Raw genomic sequence first — 22,547 nt, 5'->3', positions numbered from 1 at the left:
CTAATTGTAAGTACTGAAATGTTTTAAAATAATATGATGTTTGGACGCCTACTTAAAGAATCATTGCTTTTCTTTTTTTTTTGAAACAGAGGCTCCCTGTTGCCCAGGCTGGAGTGCAGCGGCGTGATCTTGGCTCACTGCAACCTCTGCCTCCTGGGTTCAAACAATTCTCCTGCCTCAGCCTCCCGAGTAGCTGGAATTACAACTGCGTGCCACCACACCTGGCTAATTTTTGTATTTTTAGTAAACACAGGGTTTTTTGCCATGTTGGCCAGACTGGTCTCAAACTCCTGACCTCAAGGGATCCGCCCACCTCAGCCTCCCAAAATACTGGGATTACAGGCATGAGCCAATGTGCCTGGCCCATTGCTAATTTTAAAGGCATAATAACATTAATGATAATACAGTTCTTTTTTTAAAAAAATCTCATTTTTTTGCCTATATATAAACTGATATGTTTAATAATAATAGTATATTTTGGATTTGCCTCAAAATACTGATGGGAAGGGAGAGGAAGATTAAAGCACAAAAGAAAGAAGTTTGGCCACATATTGGTAATTGTTGAAACCTGGCGTAGGGCATATGAGGGATGAGTATACTATTCTACTTTTGTGTATTTTTGAAATTTTTCATAATAAATCATCTCAAAACCACCATTAAACAAACGAGAATGCTCCAGCCTGGGTGACAGAGCAAGATTCCATCTCAAATAAAAAATAAAAATAAAATCAGAATGAGTTTAAGTATCACCAAATCACTCTGGCCCACCAATGAATCTGGACTAAAAATGTAGCTCCTGGCCATGCACACTGGCTCAAGCCTGTCATCCCGTCACTTTTGGAGGCTGAAACAGGTGGACTGCTTGAACTCAGGAATTCAAGACCAGCCTGATCAACATAGTGAGACCTGATCTCTAAAAAAATAAGATAAGATAAATTAAAAAGACCAGGCACAGTGGCTCACACCTGTAATCCCAGCACTACAGGAGACTGAGGCGGGCAGATCATATGAGGTTAGGAGTTCAAGACCAGCCTGGCCAACATGGTGAAACCCTGTCTCTACTAATAATAAAAAAATTAGCCTGGCATGGTGGTAGACGCCTGTAATCCTAGCTACTCAGGATGCTGAGACACAAGAATCGCTTGAACCTGGGAGGCGGAGGTTGCAGTGAGCCAAGACTGTGCCCCTGCACTCCAGCCTGGGTGATAGAGTGAAACTCAGTCTCAAAAACAAAACAAAACAATTAATTAATTAAAAAAAGAAGAAACATGACTCCAGTATTTGTGGGTATGTTATAAAATACTTAGAAGGAATTTTAGACTGGATATTCTAATAAAATACCCTTCCTACTCTCTCAAGAGAGCCTGATATGTTAAGTCTTCTATACAAGACAACCTGTAGCCATCATCAAACATCCTTCATTCTTGGAATAGTCTGAGGCAAAAGATCACAAAATGTGAAACAGGATTGCAATTTTGAGACACCAAAAAGAAACAGCAGCCATCAATCACAAGGATACAACCAAATTAAAATCCTCTTTTGGTTCTTCAATACAACCAGCTGTTCTCACTTGGAACTTTATGTCTCTTGCTCTTGGCAGGGCTAACTCACCGCCAAGAGCTCTGACATCACCTTTCCCCTAAAACCTTGTCTAACACAACTGCCCCATCCCCAACCCATTCTGTGTCTCACTGGCTTCATCTTTCCCCCTTCAGATTAGTTTTCAACATCTGCAGCATCTTATTATTTCTCGGATTCATATGTAAACACTTGAACACAATGGCAGAAACTAGTGAGTGTTGTTCATCCTCCAGTCTCCTCTCCTAAGCCAGTTTCTAGAATCCCGTAGGATTTAGGAATATTTAGCAACAAATATTTGAACATTTAAATGCTTCATAGCTAAATCACTACTAATCCACCAAATGTACTGGTTTGGCTGCCTTCATTTTACACCAAATAACTAAATAAATAATTATATACTAAATATGCTATTGTACACTCAATATAATGTAAACATTATACTCATATCCATTTTTTTTTGTAAATCTCAGCATTTCCTACCTTGAATTTTAACAAAAGAACAGCAATTATCTTCAATTTTAGTTTCTTTTTTTTAGTTTGCTAGGACTGTCAAGCAGTTTAAATGATTAAGAAATATAATATTAAAATAGACATGAGAATTGTTTTTACCTTTTTCTAAGAGCTTGCATGTAGTGCACAACCTTCAGACAATTAAACTAATGTTCTGATAACTCTTTCCTGCTATTACTAGAAGACAAATTATTTGCACCAAGAGAGCAAGAAACCCTACCTCAGAGAAATAGGAAATTGAGTAGTTTGTAGTTGTGAGAACAACAAAGTTAACATTCAATTAAGTTCCATTACAAGATTTATACTAATCATTAACCAAAAGTTGTCTTCTGTTCAGTTTCAAGAAACCCAACAATACCCTGACAAAGAGAAAGACCTTTTAAAAATTAAGCAATAATTATGGTATGTTTGCAAAATGCAGTCTATCTTTTGTATCTTAAATTTCTTGGCTGTGTAATTTGCATACACATTAAACTCTGTGGGAAATTGGAAAGCAATTCCGAATTCAACAATTAAAAGATACAAATTAAAATTGTTAACATTAACTTAAAGTTTATTGCTGGTGCAATGCTCTTGGATATAAATGAACTCTGATCAAGCAGCCATTTCCCTCTTGGAAGTTCAACGTATTTTCAATGTAAGTTGACAATTGTACCTTTAAGTCATTGGTTTTGCTGATGCCACTTCATACTGATAAATATGCTATTTTAACAAATACAAACATGTATTGGTGGCAGATTTATTTTTTATTAGAAGGAAAAGTTGAGTCAAATCACTCTAGTCTTCAAAAGGACTTACTGTCTCTTAAAAAACCTTAAAATTATTGGGGGAAAATGCTAAGATAATTCTCTATTTAATTTCAGCTAACAGAAAAGACAACTACTGAGGGTTGTAAGTTTGGGGGCAAAATACAGTCAACACAACAAAAGGTACTTCCTGCTTTTATTATTTTTTATCTGTCTACAATGTACTTACAAATGTGTGCATATAAATATAAATATATATATACACACATATATATGTATACAGCTGACAAGGAAATCTTCAATGCTGCCTAGAAGCTTCCTTGATAATTTATTAAAAACTCTCTAGTCTGATTTCCTGGATGCAAAGTTCAGTTCCATCAGCTTCTAGCTCTATGACTACAGATGTGTTATTCTTTCAGCCTCTGAGTCCCATTCTGCAAACTAGGAATAATGACAGAAACCAACTCATGGATTGGCTATGAAAATCGAATGAGGAAAAAATTAAATCCCTGTATCTGACATGTAGAAAAGTGCTCAAATATTCCAAAGCATTATTTGTGTGAAGCATTATCAGTGGAATCCCAATCCTGCCACTTAGTAGCTCTGTGACCTCAGACAGACTAATTAGCTTCTTTGTGCCTCACTGTCCCCACTGGTAAAATGAAAACACTGTGCCTAAAGCATAAAGTCGTTGGGCTAGTAAATGAGTAAAATATTTGTAAAGCACTTACAATAGTAACTACAACGTACGCAAGCCCTACTGAAGTGTTTTCAAGTAACAAATATGCCTGTCTAGATAAGAGGATGGATATATATATACACACACATGTATATATCCATCTAGATGTATATACATCTAGATATGTATCTAGATACCTATACATGCACACACATATGTTTATATGCACACATACACACACATGCACAAAACCACGGAACAGAAAAAGAACTGTCCCAATATCAAATTTTAAAAATCCCAGTACTAGTTCAGTGTTATTCTAAGGCAGAGATACTGAGTATCATTGTATTTATATGAACTTAAAATCTAAGGCTAAACTAAGCTTTCCTATATTCGGGATCGCTAGGAAATCAAAAAGCAATGATTTATCGGGAACTGCCACGTTATTTTAGATGACCAAGTTTCAGAGAATTAGGATACAATAAAATGTTCTTGACATGAAAACGAATGGAATATGCTTGGCTCATTGATGGTCCTTCAAGATGCCCCAGGGCCATCAACATGGGGACCAATTATCAAGATAAGCTGAGAAGTTTAGATTTGTATGCTATAAATACACTTCCAATGGGAAAAAGTGATGAGGGACTAGAAAGTTTCAGACTCACAGGAACTGGGTTATATTTTCCTATATATGTTTTCTAATAAATTTGTGGTTCAAACATAGGAAGATGGAAAGAATCAGATACTTGTTTGTTGAGTTATAAAACCTGAATCAATCTCAAGTGTAAGTACCTCTAGCTTTTACTGCAAAGCCCTTCTCTTTTTTTTTTTTTTTTTTTTTGAGATAGACTCTCACTCTGTGGCCCAGGCTGCAGTGCAGTGGTGCGATCTTGGCTCACTGCAACCTCTGTGCTCCCAGGTTCAAGTGATTCTCCTGCCTCAGCCTTCTCAGTAGCTGGGATTACAAGTGTGCACCACCACATCCAGCTAATTTTTGTATTTTTAATAAAGACAGGGTTTCACCATGTTGCCCATGCTGGTCTCAAACTCCTGACCTGAGGTGATCTGCCCACCTCGGCCTCCCAAACTGTTGGGATTACAGGCATGAGCCACCACACCCATCCTCAAAACCTTTCTCTTCTGTCACCACCAGCAAGATTATCAGCTTGGGAATTTTAAAACACCCTACAGGTCTATCACACATCACAATACTAAAGTGAAAAATCCATCCCCCTCCCCAAGTTGGCCACATGCAAAACAGTATCACCACTTCCAACACACACACACACACACACACACACACACACACACACACACAGCTACTCTCAGATCATAGCCATTTTGTAATCAATACAGGTTTGACTAATGTATATCATATGCTCTAATTAATTGATCACTTTACATCCAATTCCCATTATGTAAAGCCACACTGCAAGAGAAAAGTCCATAACAAGAGAATTGAGATATTAGACTAAATTACAAGTGTCAGATAACAGACTACGGTTGTTCTGAATTTTTAATTTTCCACTTAACCCCAGAGAGTTTTAGTCACAATAATTAGCCAGCATATACAAGGCACATGTTTCCATATACACACATATGCAAACACATTTTTAAATACAATGGCCAATACACACACACACACACACACACACACACACACACACACATAATGCAAGAATCACATGCCCAGTCAGGGATATGTTCTGATAGAGATATCCAAGTTAACTTGGAATTTTGTTTTGATAACATCTCACTTTGGGTCTACCATCAAAAGTGAATTTTTATCACTCTCTGAAAGCAAATGGCTTCCATGCAATTTGGTCGGTAGCATATATAAATGTTTCAAGCATAACAAAATAACATATTTCAGAAAAAGCTGTGGAATATGATAGCTTTAGGACTTCCAGAATAAAACTACGATCCTTTCGGGTGGAGAGGCATAAAAGAGATTAAGTGGACGACACTTTCTTTGAATTATTGATGTAATCAAAACACTAGCAGATACACAGCATCATTCTTCCTGGTGCTGGACCCAACATGAAATTTTAGCTAGGTTTTGGCTTCTTTTGCTTCCATTAAAAAATGCAAGAAAATCGGTCACTTGTTGTTTACCTTAAAAATGTGAAGTTTCCTAACAGTTCTTAGCATGGCATTAAAAAGAAAGAGGTGGGGGTGGTTTTTACATTTGGGTGCCTGAAGCATTGCCCATGCACTATTCATGTTGTCAGCTCAACTCTGTGTTTGTCATCAACACCTGGGACTTGAAGATCATTAGACTCTAGACACTTATATCCAACCCTGCATTTAAGATGGAGATGGCTTCATTAAGTCGGAAGGCAGAATTCTATTAGACTCCATAGCTTAACCTTAGAGTGCTAATGCAGTCTTTTTCTCCTTCTAATTTTGCAGACTGAAAAGGAGCTTCCTGTGGCTCCCTGATCTTGCCAATACCCCAAGCCCAATTCCCAGACTCCCCTCATCACGGGCAGATATCATTTCAACAGATGTCAGCAACAGCTAAAGTGCACTGAGGCCTGTTTGTTAAACTCCCAAAAGGGGAGGTGGATTGAAGAAATTCAGCCAGTAATTAAACCACATACTTCTTCTAAAGCCGCCTCTACCCCTCTTCCCTGCATAATCTCTCTGCCTCGCATCAAATCATTTAGGCACTTATTGGCTACAATCAATACAATATGATATACATTAATGTTGTCCCTGAGAGACGTTCGGGGAAGAGGTGGTATTGCTTCACAAGCATTTTGGAGTGTTCATGCAAGCATACTATCAAATGTAGCAATACACTTTCCATGCTCCAGGCTGGCAGATTTATGGTCTCCCCTGCCCCATGCCCATGGAGCTGGGCTGCTGCCAAACACACGCAAATTGGATTGGAGCGAGAAACATTAAATATATTACCTAATGCACACAAATGCTAAATAGTGCAAATCACAGTGAAGAAGTGGCGTGGCTGAGTGGAATTTTAACAATTAAACTCAAGTCTCTCCATATGCTCCAGCACCACTCGTGCCTCGCTATGTAGAATAAAATTACAAAGGGGGAAAGACCTTTAACCAGGTTTCCTGATCACAGATTCCATTTCTTCCATGCAACAGGATGGCTTCCCCCACCTCTCCTCCCCACTTTAACAGATCCCTCAGCCAGCAATGCATTTAGAATACGCTCTACAAACCCTGAACCCAAGCAAATGAATTTATTATGGAAAAGAGCTAAATGAATATTTGCCCTATTCGTTCGTTTTTAATATTATTGATGTGTTATCTTTTTTAAGAGGTCCTGATTCTCAGAAGCCTCATTTGAACGACAAACGTGACTCCCAGGAAGGTGTGTGCAGGGTCCCCTCCACAGAAGCAACAAGTCATTGCACAGCTATCAATACCATTCAGCCTCAAATGATTTTATTTGACAAGTGAGGCAAAGAAAAGAAAGCCAGTGTTACAGTTCAGTCCATCTATGGATCCTACATAGAACCAGAGATGAATGCAGTAGACTAACAAAATAAATTAGGGAATGACTGTGAGGACCAGTCTCCTGCTGCGAAATTAAAATCTATCAGAAATTCAGACAAGAACTATTCCCAGTGTTGGGCTCCTGGCTTCATGTTTAAAGCAAAGAAGTAATTGGGAAGAAGGATTCTGCATTCTACAATGAAATCCATTATAATTTCTTACGAATGACACCCTGCTTGGTCAATGGGCATGGAATATGATGAAATACCACAAATCTTTTATTTATTTATTTTTTTTGAAAGGGAAGGAATCAGGCTTTCTGGGCCATGGCCATCAGTCACGGCATGATACACAAAGAATTCTAGACACAAGTAACCTTGGGTAGATCATGGGAACTCTTGGACTCATGCCATCTTTTCTGTAAAATCATTAGCTGATTTCTGAAGCCCTTTGCAACCCTAACAGAATATGGTTGAAGTTGTGTAACTTTTATCCTTAACTGCCTTCTTACCTAGTTTTTAAGTCTTTCATGTGCATTTAACTCCACAGAGAAATACCATGGCTACTGAGGAACCCAAGCTGACCTTGGAAGGGATGAACAAGATATATAAAAAATTGCTAGGCTGGATGAAGTAGCTTATGCCTGTAATGCCAGCACTTTGGGAGGCCAAGGCGGGTGGGTCACTTGAGATCAAGAGTTCGAGACCAGCTTGGCCAACATAGTGAAACCTCGTCTCTACTAAAATTACAATAATTAGCTGGACATGGTGGTGGGCACCTGTAGTACCAGCTACTAGGGAAGCTGAGGCAGGAGAATCGCTTGAACCTAGGAGGCAGAGGCTGCAGTGAGCTGAGATTTCACCAGAAAATCCCTTGATCCAGGAGGCAGTGGCTGTAGTAAGCCGACATTGCACCACTGCACTCCAGCCTGGGCAACAGAGTAAGACTCTATCTCAAAAAAAAAAAAAATGCTTCTCCATGAGCTTGGTTCTGCTTCCTACACAGACTGGAAAGGAAGAGACAGCTACACCCGTTCTCCTGAAGGAATGGGTGAAACTCTGGCAAAGACAGGCCGTTATTTTCTAGAGGTGGATCACACTCTGACAATAGTTTTCAAGTTGTACTTTTCATAGTACCAGCTTCTGAAACACAGGGAGTCCTGTTAACAATACAAGGTCTGGGACACCCCCACCACCCTACTGATTGAATGGGAAACTGGGTGGGTGGGCTCTAAGAAACTGAATTTGAAACAAAACTCTGAAGTGATTCCTGGGAACATTAACATTTGAGAAGTGGGCCGGGCGTGGTGGGTCATGCCTGTAATCCTAGTACTTTGGAAGGCCTAGGCAGGCAGATTGCCTGGGGCTCAGGAGTTCAAGACCACCCCGGGCAACATGGTGAAACCCCATCTCTACCAAAACTACAAAAGTTAGCCAGGTATAGTGACACAAGTCTGTGGTCCCAGCTACTTGGACAGCTGAGGTAGGAGGATGGCTTGTGCCTGGGAGGTGGAGGTTGCAGTGAGCTGAGATTGCACCACTGCACTCCAGCCTGGGTGACAGAGTGAGACCCTATCTCAAAACAACAACAAGAAAAACCATTTGAGAAGTGGGTTGATCATAATAATCACAAGGGGAGCTCATTTTTCAAAAAGAGTTATCTATGTATTTGCGCTAATCATCGTGTCAGTTCCCCTATGGGATATGAGCTTCCTAAGGCCCAAATGGAATGTCGCTTGTTAATGTCTCCCAGGCATCCTGTCCAGGGCCTGTACATACAGACGTATTAGCTGAAATGCAGACATGCAGAAATAGCCAACCTGTGTTTTAAGACAAGGTCTCACTCTATTGCTCAGGCTGGAGTGCCATGGCGTGGTCTCAACTCACTGCAACCTCCACCTCCCAGGCTCAAGTAATTCTGCTGCCTCATCCTGTAGCTGGAACTATAGGTACAGGCCACGGTGTCTGGTCTTGTCTTTTTTTTTTTTCTTTTTTTTTTTTTGTAGATACAGAGTTTCATTATGTTGCCTAGGCTGGTCCACTCGCCTTGGCCTCCCAAAGTACTGGAATTACAGGTGTGAGCCACCACGCCTGGCCACAAATAGCCAACTGTGATGTAGTAAATTACAACATCTGGACACAGAGCTTTAAAATACACAATCAGGGAACAATGTGGTGGTTCTCGTTCACAACAAATTGTGAGAGCAACTTTTCTACCATAAAAAATGAGAGCCTTATTTTATCTTAAAAAATTAACAACTATATATGGCATGGTTTTCTGTTATCAACACTAATTGATGTATATTAGTTTGCTGAATCTTGACAAGCAGCTTGGGCTGGAACTATCTTGAGATGGACACGGAAGATCATGGAATACCAGTAAGCCTAAGAAACTTGTCCAAGCTCACATTCACAACTATTAAGTCAGTACAAAAGTGATCATGGTTTTTGCCTTTGAAAGTAATGACAAAAAGCGCAATTACTTTTGCACCAACGTAATATATGTTACTTTTGCTTGGTGAACTTGGATACATTCTATGGGACACAGTATCGTATTTCTATGTGAATACTAATAGAATTTTTATTTTTTTTGAGATGAAGTTTCTTTCTTGTCTCCCAGGCAGGAATGCAATGGTGTGATGTCTACTCACTGCAAACTCCTCCTCCCAGGTTCAAGAGATTCTGCTGCCTCCATCTGCTGAACAGCTGGGATTACAGGCATGTGCCACCACGCCTGGCTAATTTTTGCATTTTTAGTAGAGACAGGGTTTCACCATGTTGGCCAGGCTGGTCTTCAACTCCTGACCTCAGGTAATCCACCCGCCTCGGCCTCTGAAAATACTGGGATTACAGCCGTGAGCTACCACTATCAGAATATTTAAAATGTGAAGCAAAGAAATCCAAAATTGAGAGTTGCCATTCCATTCACTGATTCAATGAATACTTCCTGAATCCCTACTCTGTGTTGGGCACGTTTACAAGTCGTTACTGACGTATGTGCAGATAAAAACATACAGTATCTATCCTCTTGAAGATTATATTCTAATACAGGGAAACTAAATCAGATTTCATGTACTATGCAGACATTTTCTCAGTTTTGTTTGTTTGGTTTTTTTGAGACAGAGTCTTGCTCTCGTCACCCAGGCTGGAGTACTGTGGTGCTATCTCAGCTCACTGCAACCTCTGCCTCCTGAGTTCAAGCAATTCTCCTGCCTCAGCCTCCCGAGTAGCTGGGATTATAGGGCGCCCACCACCAGGCCCGGCTAATGTTTGTATTTTTAGTAGATACAGAATTTCACCAAACTCCTGACCTCAAGTAATCCACCTGCCACAGCCTCCCAAAGAGCTGGAATTACGGGTGTGAGCCACCGCACCTGGCTCCTTTCAGGGACTTCCATTTCTTCATTTCCATCAACAATTCTGTTGCAAGTAGGTTCTGTCCCTTCATTTCTTTATTCTCCAAACAGTCTGCAGAGATAACTTCTGTCCACCTCTTAAATGTCTGCATTCTCCACAGCTGTACCTGCTTCTATTCTTATACTTTATATCCATCCCCGGTACTATGTATAAATTGATGGGCAACTAAGAAATCAGTTTATCTAAGGATTGCTATATAATAATCACAGAGGATGATGTTAACTGACAGGTACCAATATGTGGGGGGAAAAAAGTCCTAATTGCACTGTTAAATGATAAGAACAAACTGTAATTCATTATACATTATATGATGCTGTTTAATAAAATGTCCTTCAAAAGACAGACTGATACAGATATAGAGAAGCATATATAATTGTAAATGTATCTTCACAGACAAATTATCCAGATCCATACTGCCCAACAGAAACATAATGCAAGCAATATATGCAATTAAAATTTTTCTAATAGCCACATTTTAAAAGGGAAAAAGACGCCAAGCACAGTGGCTCATACCTGTAATCCTAGCACTTTGGAAGGCTGAGGCAAGCAGATCACTTGAGGTCAAGAGTTTGAAACCAGCCTGGCCAACATGGCAAAATCCAGTCTCTACTAAAAATACCAAAAAACCCTCGCACGGTGGCTCACACCTATAATCCCAGCACTTTGGGAGTCCGAGGGGGGGTGGATCACCTCAGGTGAGAAGTTCAAGAGTAGCCTGGTCAACATGGGAAAGCCTGTCTCTACTAAAAATACAAAAATTAGCTGGGCACAGTCATGGGTGCCTGTAATCCCAGATCCTTGGGAGGTTAAGGCAGGGTGAATCACTTGAATCCAGGAGGCGGAGGATTTAGTGGGCCGAGATCGTGCCATTGTACTCCAGCCTGGGCAATAAGCAAGACTCCATCTTAAAAAAAAAAAAAAAATTAGCTGGGTGTGATGGCACGCACCTGTAATCCCAGCTACTCGGGAGGCTGAGGCGGAGACAAAGGTTGTAATGAGCCGAGACTGCACTACTGCACTCCAGCCTAGGGGACAGGGCAAGACTCATTCCCAAATACATTACATTACATTACATTACATTACATTACATTACATTACATTACACAACATAACATAAAATGGAAAAAGAAAAAAATAAAACAGGTAAGACTAATTTTAACAATATATTTAGCCCAATATGTTATCACAACAGGCAATCGACTTGTTAAAAATTCTCAACGAGCTATTTAACACACTTTCATGTACTAAGTCTTTAAAATCCAGTGTATATCTTAACTCACTCAATAACCATAAGTAAACAGTAGCTACCATAGCGGACAGTAAGATTATAGAACATTTTCATCATCACGAGAAACTCCAATAGACTACACTGGTCTATAGGGCTTTGGTGAGAGGAGAAAGTCCTGCCTGGAAGAAACCAGCAGGAAAATGCAAATTTGTTTCCCAAAATTTAGGGGGAGATTTACCGTTTGGACACTTTTAAATCTTTGGGGGGTTTCTCTTTGAAACTTGTTTTCTTTTTTATGTATTCCTACGTTCTCACTGTTCTCTGGATCCACATTTCATTCTCGGTTTTACCATTTACTGGCTGTGTAATTTGGGGTAATAGCCTTTCCATTTGTAACTTTTTTTTTTATTTTTTTATTTTATTTCATTTTATTTTTTACCAGAAACATAACCATGGTGAGCACTAAATAAGATTATGCAAGGAAAGAGTGCCGAGCTGGTACTTAGTAAACTCAAGTTTCCTGTGGGATCTCATTCCAGCCATCACACTCATTTCAGTTCTGACCCGAATAGGGATAAAATGTGGCTGCTTTGAGATGCCCTCCCAATAAACCTGCATTTCTATATTTCTTCTGTCATTCCACAGACCAGACAGTCATCCCAGCAGCCTTACAATGTTCGTTCTTATTCTCCTCCCCTCTGCTACCTGCAAGAGGCACTAAACAAATGAATAAACTGTGGTCATGTATTTGGATGAGTTTCTATTTCCAAGTCCACATTTCCAGATTGTGAACTGGAGTTCAGTGTAGTCCCCAGTCACGAGCTGTATTTCAACGCAATGGAAATTCCATCTTTGAATGAGATTGTGGGTATGTCAGTGCACCTGTGCCCACCTATGCTTATGTACAGATGTGCCCATGTATATGAGTATCTTTGCAATGTGTGGGGTGTGCATGTGTGTCTTAAAAGTTTTCTGTTGCTGTCCTGAGACAAGCCTAGTGGCTGGGGAAATAACCTGGGCCTGGAATCAGAAACCATGGTAGTGATAAGATCTTAGGCAAACTACTCATTCTCTCTTGTTCTCCACTCACTTCCTCTTCTGAAAACTTCGGGGACTGAAACAGACGATCCTAAGATTCCGTCCAGCATGAATATTCCATGATTCAATAAATCTGTGCATAACCGGGGCCAAGGTTTTCATTCTTGTTATCATGGGTAATCAAGACTTGGCAAAACACTTCGGTCCTCTATCAAAACGCTGCTGTCTTACTGAGCTCCCATTATTAGGCCCACTACACCCACACAAGACGTTGATAAATGGAAGTTGCTAATAGATCACTTGGATGATGCCCAGGAAGAGGGCAGGCTCTCCACAAGGCCTCATTTGCAAGTTACATTCCACTCAGAACTGACTCACCAACCAACCCTGGCAAACATAATAAATGGCATTTGAAAGCATGGGGAGGGAATGCAGGTGGGGTGGGCAGGGATAAGGAATGTGGGGGGGGGCGCGTAGGCAGGTGAGCAGCGGGTAGATTAGATAACTTTTCAGGTCCCTATGCATCTTGAGATTCTAGGATTCTGCTAAGATGGGATTTATTATAATAAATCATCAACCAAGACAAGTGAAACATACAGGCACCTGCCCTACAGCGTGTTCAGTTATTTTCTTAAAGGCAAGTGGAGGAGGCAACTGGCATCCAGACGACCTTCTTTCTTGTCAGGAAAAGATATCCCTCAAGAATTTGCAAAATGAGAGGGAGAGGGAGAGGAAGGGAAGGAAAAGAGGGAGAGAGAGGATGAGCAAACACACAAAAAAATACTTAATATTAAAAACTGGGGATTCTGGGCCAGGCCCAGTGGCTCTTGCCTGCAATCCCAGCACTTTGGGAAGTCAAGGCAGGTGGATCAGTTGAGCCCAGCAGTTCAAAACCAGCCTGGGGCTAGACATGGTGGCTCACTTCTGTAATATCAGCACTTTGGGAGGCCGAGGAAGGGGGATCACTTGAGGTCAGGAGTTTGAGACCAGCCTGGCCAACATGGTAAAACCCCATCTCTACTAAAAACAGAAAAATTAGCCAGGCATGGTGACAGACGCCTGTAATCCTAGCTACTTGGGAGGCTGAGGCACGAGAATCACTTGAACCCAGGAGGCAAAGGTTGCAATGAGCCAAAATCATGCCATTGCACTCCAGCCTGGGTGACAGAGCAAGACTCTGTCTCAGATTAAATAAATAAATAAATAAATAAATAAATAAATAAATAAATAAATAAAGGTGATTCTGGTAGAAGTATATGAGGGTTATTCTACCAGTCTTACATTTTCCTACATGTTTAGAATTTTTCAAAAAGTTGAAAAAATGTTGCACATTTTCAAAGACAAAAGAAAATTTAAAATTGGAGATAAGCAGATTCTCTACAGTGAGTCTCTGTAAGACGTTTTATGAAAAAAAAAAATTTTCTTTGGTCCAGTAAGTTTGGAAAGTGCCTTATTCTATATTACTCCATGGAGACTTACAATTCATACTCGTTTGCAAATTAAACATACAAAGAAGTCCTGGGAAAAAAAAAAAAGTTTTTTTTTTTTTTTTTTTTGAGATGAACTCACGCTCTGTGGCCCAGGCTGGAGTGCAGTAGCATGAACTCAGCTCACTGCAACCTCTGCCTTCCCGGTTCAAACAATTCTTGTGCCTCAGTCTCCTGAGTAGCTGCGATTACAGGCATCTGCCACCATGCCTGTCTAACTTTTTGTATTTTTTGTAGAGATCGGGTTTTGCCACATTGGTCAGACTGTTCTCTAACTCCTGACCTCAAATGGTCTGCCCACTTTGGCCTCCCAAAGTGCTAGGATTACAGGTGTGAGCCACTGCTCCCAGCCCTATCTAATCTTTTTAACCCAGTATTTCCCACAGTTAGTGTTCTTTAGTTAATTAATTTTTTAAGAGATGGGGACTAGCTATGTTACCCAGGCTAGACTGAGGACACATGCGCTGAAGTGGTCTTCCTGCCTAAGCCTCCTGAGTCACCTTGTCCAGCCGTACCTATTTATAAGATCATGTATCTTTTGTGTATGTATGTGTGTGAAGCATAAGTTAACCTATCATAAAATTAACATTTCAAAATTAATTGAAAGACATGTAAAAACATAGGTTATATTCCCTCCCAATATGTGGCATGCAGCCCAGAAAAGACAAAAGGCCAGAAGAAAATAATCTATCTATGATTAAAATACAATCCGATCACATTTTAAACCATACTGTGGTACAGAAGGGCAGAGAAAAGAAGAGGAGAGGGGAGGAGAGGGGAAGGAAGGAGGGGGAAAGGAAAGGAGATAATTTGTACCTAGTGGAAGACAGTGGCAATACTTTACCCTAAACAGGTGCCTGGAAAGTTCCAGAGTCTTGAGAAGTGAAATCCAGAGGAACTAACTCATTGGGATCTGACCAGCAAAGCCAGGATATTTCCCCCTGGGTTTTTCAAGGAGCACTGCCTTCTGATTTTTCACTTTCCTCATAGTAGATTTTATAAGTAAAGAAGGCGCCAGGCATGGTGGCTCACACTTGTAATCCCAGCACTTTGGGAGGCTGAGGCAGGTGGATCACCTGAGGTCAGTAGTTCAGGACCAGCCTGACCAACATGGTAAAACCCTGTCTCTGCTAAAAATACAAAAATTATCCAGGTGTGTTGGCGGGCACCTGTAATCCTAGCTACTCAGGAGGCTGAGGCAGGAGAATCACATGAACCCAGGAGGCAGAGTTTGCAGTGAGCAGAGATCATGCCACTGCACTCCACCCTAGGCAACAGAGACTCCATCTCAAAAAAATAAACAGATAATAAAAATAATAAGTAAAGAAGGCATGTGGTAAACTCATCGGGCAGAGCTAAGATTTTATCCAGCATAAATATGCCAACATTCAGTGAATCCAGAACTCACGGGGGTGCTGAGTCATTCTAATTTAGTGACTACTAAAGGAGAGGGGGCTTTAGGCTGCAAGTAACAAAGCCTTCCTAACAGTGGCTTCACCCATAGGGATATCTATTGTTTTCCTGATGGTTCCTCTGGTTGGAGACAGCCCTAGGCTGGTGAGGATACTCACTAGTGCCACATGATGTAGGCTTTCTCATGCATACCCCAGGTGACACTGATACCATCATATTTCACAGATCAAAGGGCTAGTCAAATTTCTCTAGGTCACAGCAGTAGTAAAGGAGGATCCAGGATTTTTTTTTTAATGGAGTTTTACTCTTGTTGCCCAGGCTGGAGTGCAATGGCACGATCTCGGCTCACCACAACCTCTGCCTCCCGGGTTCAAGCAATTCTCCTGCCTCAGCCTCCCAAGTAGCTGGGATCACAGGTGCCTGCCATCATACTCGGCTAATTTTGTATTTTTAGTAGAGATGGGGTTTCTCCATGTTGGTCAGGCTGGTCTTGAACTCCTGACCTCAGGTGATCTGCCTGCCATGGCTTCCCAAAGTGCTGGTATTACAGTGTGGGTCACCATGCCCCCATGCCCGGCCGGATCCAAGATTTTAAACCCAGTAAACTGCACAGACTGTGCTCTTATGAATATTACTTCATGCTAGGAGTCACACACCTTGTCCAAGAGCACTCCCTCCACTTGGCAGCACACCTGGACCTCCCGGCCTGATGTCTTGTCCACGGGGCATCACTACTATCACTAGGCACAAGTAGTGCATGCATCCTACAGCAGCCACCCAGCCTGCATCACAGCACACACACTTGTGAGCAGAAGAGCAGTCCTTCAAGCCTATAGATGCCACACTGTTTTCGCAGGAACCCACAGGCCTTGCCTCTTCTCCCAAGAGATTTATAATTAAGCCTGCGAAAAATTAAGAAATTAATATAAAAGTTGTCAATGCTTTTATGATACTTTAATTTACTAGAAACATGTTCACACCACCCCTGGGGAGTGAGTGCAATGCAAAATTGCTTACATTGCTCTTATAAGCTGAAGTAAGCACTTCCTTTTCATCTTCCATAATCCTATTAAAAAAAAAAAAAGCCAGCAAGTTGGCAGACCAGAAGCAGCAAATAGATAATTATATCACTCTCGATATTCCCCCACCCTGGCTTTTTCAAAGACGTCCCCCCTCCATAATTCTATACTTTCCTCATAATTTATTTACAGCTAAAGAAGTGATGCACAAAACTCATTGGACAGACAACTGCACATCATTCTAACGAAGTTACTAGTGATTCCAAGTAGCTCTGCAATCACCAACAGGAAAAAGCGGGTGACAGAGTTAGAGGATGAGGACTACCTGAGGAAAGGGTAGAGGCTTGGTGTGCTCTCCCTGCTAGGAAGCTGACAATGGAACAGCTAACAGTTTGGGTATGTGGAAAACTGTAACTCATGTCCCAGCATGGTCACTTCCCAGCAATGTGATGTTAGACAAGTTACCAAAATGCTCGAGCCTCAGTTCTACTTCTTTCCTTTTCTTTTCTTTTTTTGAGACAGAATCTTACTCTGTCATCCAGGCTGCAATGCAATGGCAACATCTCGTCTCACAGCAACCTGTGCCTCCTGGGTTCAAGTGATTCTCCCTGCCTCAGGCTCCCAAGTATCTGGGATTATGGGATTATAGGCATCTGCCACCACGCCCAGCTAATTTTTGTATTTTTAATAGAGGCAGAGTTTTGCCATGTTGGCCAGACTGGTTTCGAACTCCTGATCCCAAGTGATCCGCCTGCCTCGGCCTCCCAAAGTGCTGGGATTACAGGCGTGAGCCACTCACTGCGCCTGGTCCATTCCTGAACATTTTCTTCCCACGTATAAATCTGCCCTCCTTTGATGACATTGCTCCCTCCAAATTCTCTCCAGAAGAGTCAGAATTTTAGCCATATTGTGTTTCTTCCTTGAGAAATATCAACATCTTCTGATAATTGGAGTTTTTCAGCAAAAACCTGTCACCTCACTTTTATTAAAGCTGTTTTTCAATACTCGCTTTTGATTCTCATGTCAAATGTTAGCTTGGAAAACATTTTTTCTGGTTGTGGATAACCAGTGTGCCTAGGAATGCAAACAAATTCCAGAAGAGTTTCAAAGTAAGAAGACAACTTTTCTACTTTTGTGAATGTATCTTTCTCTGTTTGAAAATGGCAAGTAAGGGCCGGGGGCGGTGGCTCAAGCCTGTAATCCCAGCACTTTGGGAGGCCGAGACGGACGGATCACGAGGTCGGGAGATCGAGACCATGCTGGTTAACACGGTGAAACCCCGTCTCTACTAAAAAATACAAAAAAAAAACTAGCCGGGCGAGGTGGCGGGCGCCTGTAGTCCCAGCTACTCGGGAGGCTGAGGCAGGAGAATGGCGTAAACCCGGGAGGCGGAGCTTGCAGTGAGCTGAGATCCGGCCACTGCACTCCAGCCTGGGTGACAGCGCGAGACTCCGTCTCAAAAAAAAAAAAAAAAAAAAAAAAAAAAAGAAAATGGCAAGTAAGCTCTCATGAAGGAAAAAGAAAAGATTAAAAAATAAAAGAAGGCCGGGCGTGGTGGTTCAAGCTCATAATCCCAGTGCTTTGCGAGGACGAGGCAGGTGGATCACCTGAGGTCGGGAGTTCGAGTCCAGCCTGACCAACATGGAGAAACCCTGTCTCCACTAAAAGTACAAAATTAGCCAGGCGTGGTGGCACATGCCTGTAATCCCAGTTACTCGCGAGGCTGAGGCAGGAGAATCGCTTGAACCTGGGAGGCAGAGGTTGCAGTGAGCCCAGATTGCACCATTGCACTCCTGCCTGGGCAACAAGAGCAAAACTCCATCTCAAAAAAAAAAAAAAAAAAAAAGAAGAAAGGAAGAAAAGAAAAAATTGTTACATGTTAGTCCTCACCTGGAACAAAAAACTAATATTAAATGGAAGAACTATTGTTTATATCATAAATGCACACTCACACCTGACACAGCACATTTATATAGGAAATAAAATTTTGCAGTACCTTTTCAAGTTATTTCAGCTAGAATTGCTTTTGGATGCAAATAATAGAAATCGCAAATGCAGAGGCTTAACTGAAGAGGGATTAATGTTCTCACGTGACATACGTCCAGCCTGTGCTGTCACTGTTCTGCTACACTCTACCATCAGGGTCAAGATCCCACATGGTTATGTATCCAGTTCTGTAGCCCCACCGTTAACACTATAATGACACCATTAAGGCTGGGAAGGAGAAAAACTGTCAGAATGTACCCACTACATCCGGAAAATGAAAGCTTCCCCAGAGATCTCTCAGAAACTGGCAGTTCCATCTCTTTGACAAGATCTTGCCCTGTGGCCACACCTAGATGCCCAGGAGGCTCAAAGCAAACATGTCCCAGAGTCCATCAGCAGCCCGAGTGCACCTGGCATTTCTGTAGGCAGGAGAAAAGGGTGAAGATATCCACCGAGATAATTTTGCATTTCTAGAAAGTCTTCATCTACTGTTTAGGAGGAATGATCAGAGCCTTCAATATTTATAAGCATAACAATGCCTCACATGTTTACTTATTTAAATTCTCTTGAAACATAACTTATTTCTGCAACCCAAGGGAAAATTCTGGGCTCCCCAAACTATGATTGAAAGAGTCACACCCCTGTACTGTGCTGCAATCCTGCTATCTCTTCTTTTGCGAAAGCATTTCTGTATCCGATTGAAAGTATTGATTTTAATTAACTACAACATACAGCCCCTCAATCAATAGAAAGGTACTGGGGGAAGAACAGAAGGTGTAAATCACTGTAATTTCTTCTGTTCAAAGGACTTTCTTCAACTTTAATTTAGTGGGTCTAGCACACATGGAAATTACTCAGGTTCAACTAATGTTTTCATAATTACACTAATAGCTAATAGCTACCCTTGACTGAATGCTATTATATCCTGCGTGTTTAATCAGACAGAACCTCATAGAATCCTCTAAGGTTTTTACTATTTTACTGTATTTTCCTCTTATTCACCTTTTAAGGAGGGGGAATACTGAGACTTGGGGATTTAAATAACCTTTCAACTTTCCGAACACTGTCAACACTAGAGCCAAGATTTAAATTCAGGCGTGATTCTTGGTGCAATTTTATCTGAGCCCTTAATCATCATGTTGAACATACAGGTGCTATTTTATACAGATTCTCTCTAGCTTTCATAACAACGTTTGTATTATCTCCTCTCCTCAGAAGTTATACCTGGATGTCAGAAAGAGTCAACAGTTGGCCTGTCTTAGCACAGGTGGCAGACTGGGGTTCTCCACCAAGATGTGTGTGGTCCCCAGGCCTCTGTGCCCTTCCAACGCACTGTGCAGCATCCAAAAGCATCATCAAGGCAAAAATGCAATGAAGCAGCTCTGCGCGAAGGGGATCGAAGGCGTTTCTTACCCGACATAGGCAATATATTGTAGCCACAGAGCATGAACTCCAGAATCAGGCCACTGGGGTTCAAATCTGGGGTTTGAATGCTTCTTCTCAACTTACTCTGAGATTTATCACATCCTGATTCCATTGGCAAAACCTTAGCTTCCAAGTCCATAGGAGAGGGACAACAAAATCATCATGAGGTCATTGAAAGGATGACAAGAGAAAATATATGGAAGGCACCCAACCTGGTAATACCTAGAATATAGAAAAGAGGAAGGGGCTCTATGACTGCCGTGAGTGACTTTAACTTTTATGAACCTCAGCTTCCCTTTCTGTAAAATAGAGATAATAATACAACCTACCTGTAATGAAAACGTAATGAGTCAATACGCATCGAGGGCTTATGTAATGAGTCAATATGCATCGAGGGTTTATAACTATTCTTCCAGATACCATGTGCTATGAGGTAGCTGTCATTGTCCTCATGACATCTGTATGAGCAATTATATCTAGTTCTAAAGAACAGCCCAAAATAGAGCACCGGAAAAAAAGAATCCCAATTTCTTGCGTAGTACCACAAGAAAGATATTCAGAACATCTATAAAGTGCAAAGCATTGCTAAGGGTAGAAACTTGTTTTTCAAGAAGCATTTCAAACTGCAACAGAGGGCACAGCCAAGGCTGGCTAATTACCTGTACTGCCGTATGCCATGGGGCCCAGGGCATCATGCCCGGCTGTTGTGTTCAGGGCTAGAGCCTGCAAAGTCAGCTGTAATTGACACCCACATGAAGGGGGTGGGGTATGGGGGTCAGCTTAGAGGCAGGGTGGGGCTTGGAGGACTCGGAAAATAAAGACACAAGAATGCTGAGTGTCTTGCAAAGACACACTCAGCCACATTGGGAAAGAAGGTTTGTTTTTCTTTTTTTTTTTTTCTTTTTCCCTAGGGAGGCTGGAAGAGGCAGTTTCCTCTTGGTATCTCCCTGGAGAGTCCCCTCAGCTCATGAGTTGCTTTCAGACCAGACAGGGAACCAGCTTTTCAAGATAATTCAAATAAGCCTCCGGTGCCTGCAATCCACCCTGACTATGGGATAAGATGACTTTCTTTTTCTTTTTCTTTTTTTTTTTTTTTTTTTTTTAGACGGAGTCTTGCTCTGTCGCCCAGGTTAGAGTGCAGTGGCACGATCTTGGCTCACTGCAAGCTCTGCCTCCCGGGTTCACGCCATTATCCTGCCTCAGCCTCCCAAGTAGCTGGGACTACAGGTGCCCGCCACCACGCTTGGCTAATTTTTGGTATTTTTAGTAGAGACGGGGTTTCACCATGTTAGCCAGGATGGTCTCGATCTCCTGACCTCGTGATCCGCCCATCTCGGCCTCCCAAAGTGCTGGGATTACAGGCGTGAGCCACCACGCCTGAGACTTTCTTTTTCTCTCTTTTCTTCAAAGACATGACCTTTATTCAGCATTCTTCCACCCACAATTTCAATTCATTTCAATCAGTATTCACCAAGTGCTAATATGCCTGGCACTGAGTTAGTGCCACAGCTAAAGAGATGACCAGCCAGGGCCCTGCCATTGAGAAGCTTAGAATCCACAGGAATCCATCTGTCCTGAGTTAGGAACCATAGGCGTGTGTCACACTGTCAGAGGCCTTCAAACCAGAGTGACTCCATTTTGAGTGAGGGCTGGAAAATGAGGCTGGGACTTGCTGGGCTGCATTCTCAGGAACTCAGGCACTTCTGGCCTCTAGATGTATATGGTTAAGGGAACAAGTAAATAATGTTTGCTAAACAGAACCAGACTTGGGAGTCTCCAGATATCCCGGTATCTGGAGAACAAAGGCATTCCTAACTTTGCTTTAAAGGTCATAATATCGATTCTTGCAAAACACAGTAATTAAGAAAATTAATCCTTTATCACAAACCCTGTAGCAGAGCACATCTCCCCAAGATCTTTTTAAATCATATATATAATAAAATATATGTGATTCATATAAAATATATATGATATATGATATGTATATTATATGTATGTATATTATATATACACACACATATATATAAGCATTGTACCTAGGGTGGATGTGATCCTCCTCTTACTTTTGGGAACGCCCTACTCTGTCTACGGAGTAGCTGTTCTTTCAGCACTTGACTTTCCTAATAAACTTGCTTTCCCTTTGCACCACGGACTCACCCCCAATTCTTTCTTGCGCGAGATCCAAAAAACCTTCCTTCGGGTCTAAATTGGGACCCCTTTCCTGTAACAAAACGAGTAGCCATAGATGTATAAAACATGCTTGCCTCCGGAAACTGGATTCTGAAAATAATATGTGCTTTACGTATTCATGGACAGGACTGAGTTTGTTGGAACAAGGATAGAGGAGAGAGTTAGGGTGTGGCCTCTAAAGTCAGAATGCCTGTGTTCAAATTCCTGCTGTCAGTACAGCTGAGTTTCTTAACTGCCCTGTGCCTCAGTTTCCCCCATGTAATAATAATTACAATTCTCATATAAGAACTATTGAGGTAACTCCTGTAGAAATCATAGAAAAGCAAGCATTAGTCAATTAGTTTTTTTGTTATTTGTTT

At 41.5% G+C, this 22,547-nt stretch overlaps 1 protein-coding gene and 1 long non-coding RNA gene across 32 annotated transcripts in view; both read right to left on the bottom strand.

The window, feature by feature from the left end:
- The window catches only part of RBFOX1 (RNA binding fox-1 homolog 1), a 2,485,711-nt gene that overhangs the window by 712,187 nt on the left and 1,750,977 nt on the right, over positions 1-22,547 (bottom strand). The gene's annotated exons all lie outside the window — the stretch shown is intronic.
- LOC144337921 (uncharacterized) lies at positions 12,028-14,437 on the bottom strand. Its single transcript, XR_013411562.1, has 2 exons — positions 13,608-14,437; positions 12,028-13,513 (listed from the first exon to the last, which is right to left on the bottom strand). It is a non-coding gene; the product is annotated as an uncharacterized LOC144337921 (long non-coding RNA).

Source organism: Macaca mulatta, chromosome 20 (genome assembly GCF_049350105.2).
Source record: "Macaca mulatta isolate MMU2019108-1 chromosome 20, T2T-MMU8v2.0, whole genome shotgun sequence".
In the NCBI taxonomy this organism is placed as follows: Eukaryota; Metazoa; Chordata; class Mammalia; order Primates; family Cercopithecidae; genus Macaca; species Macaca mulatta.
Note: the sequence above shows the minus strand (reverse complement) of the source record. Positions and strands in the feature narration are given on the sequence as shown.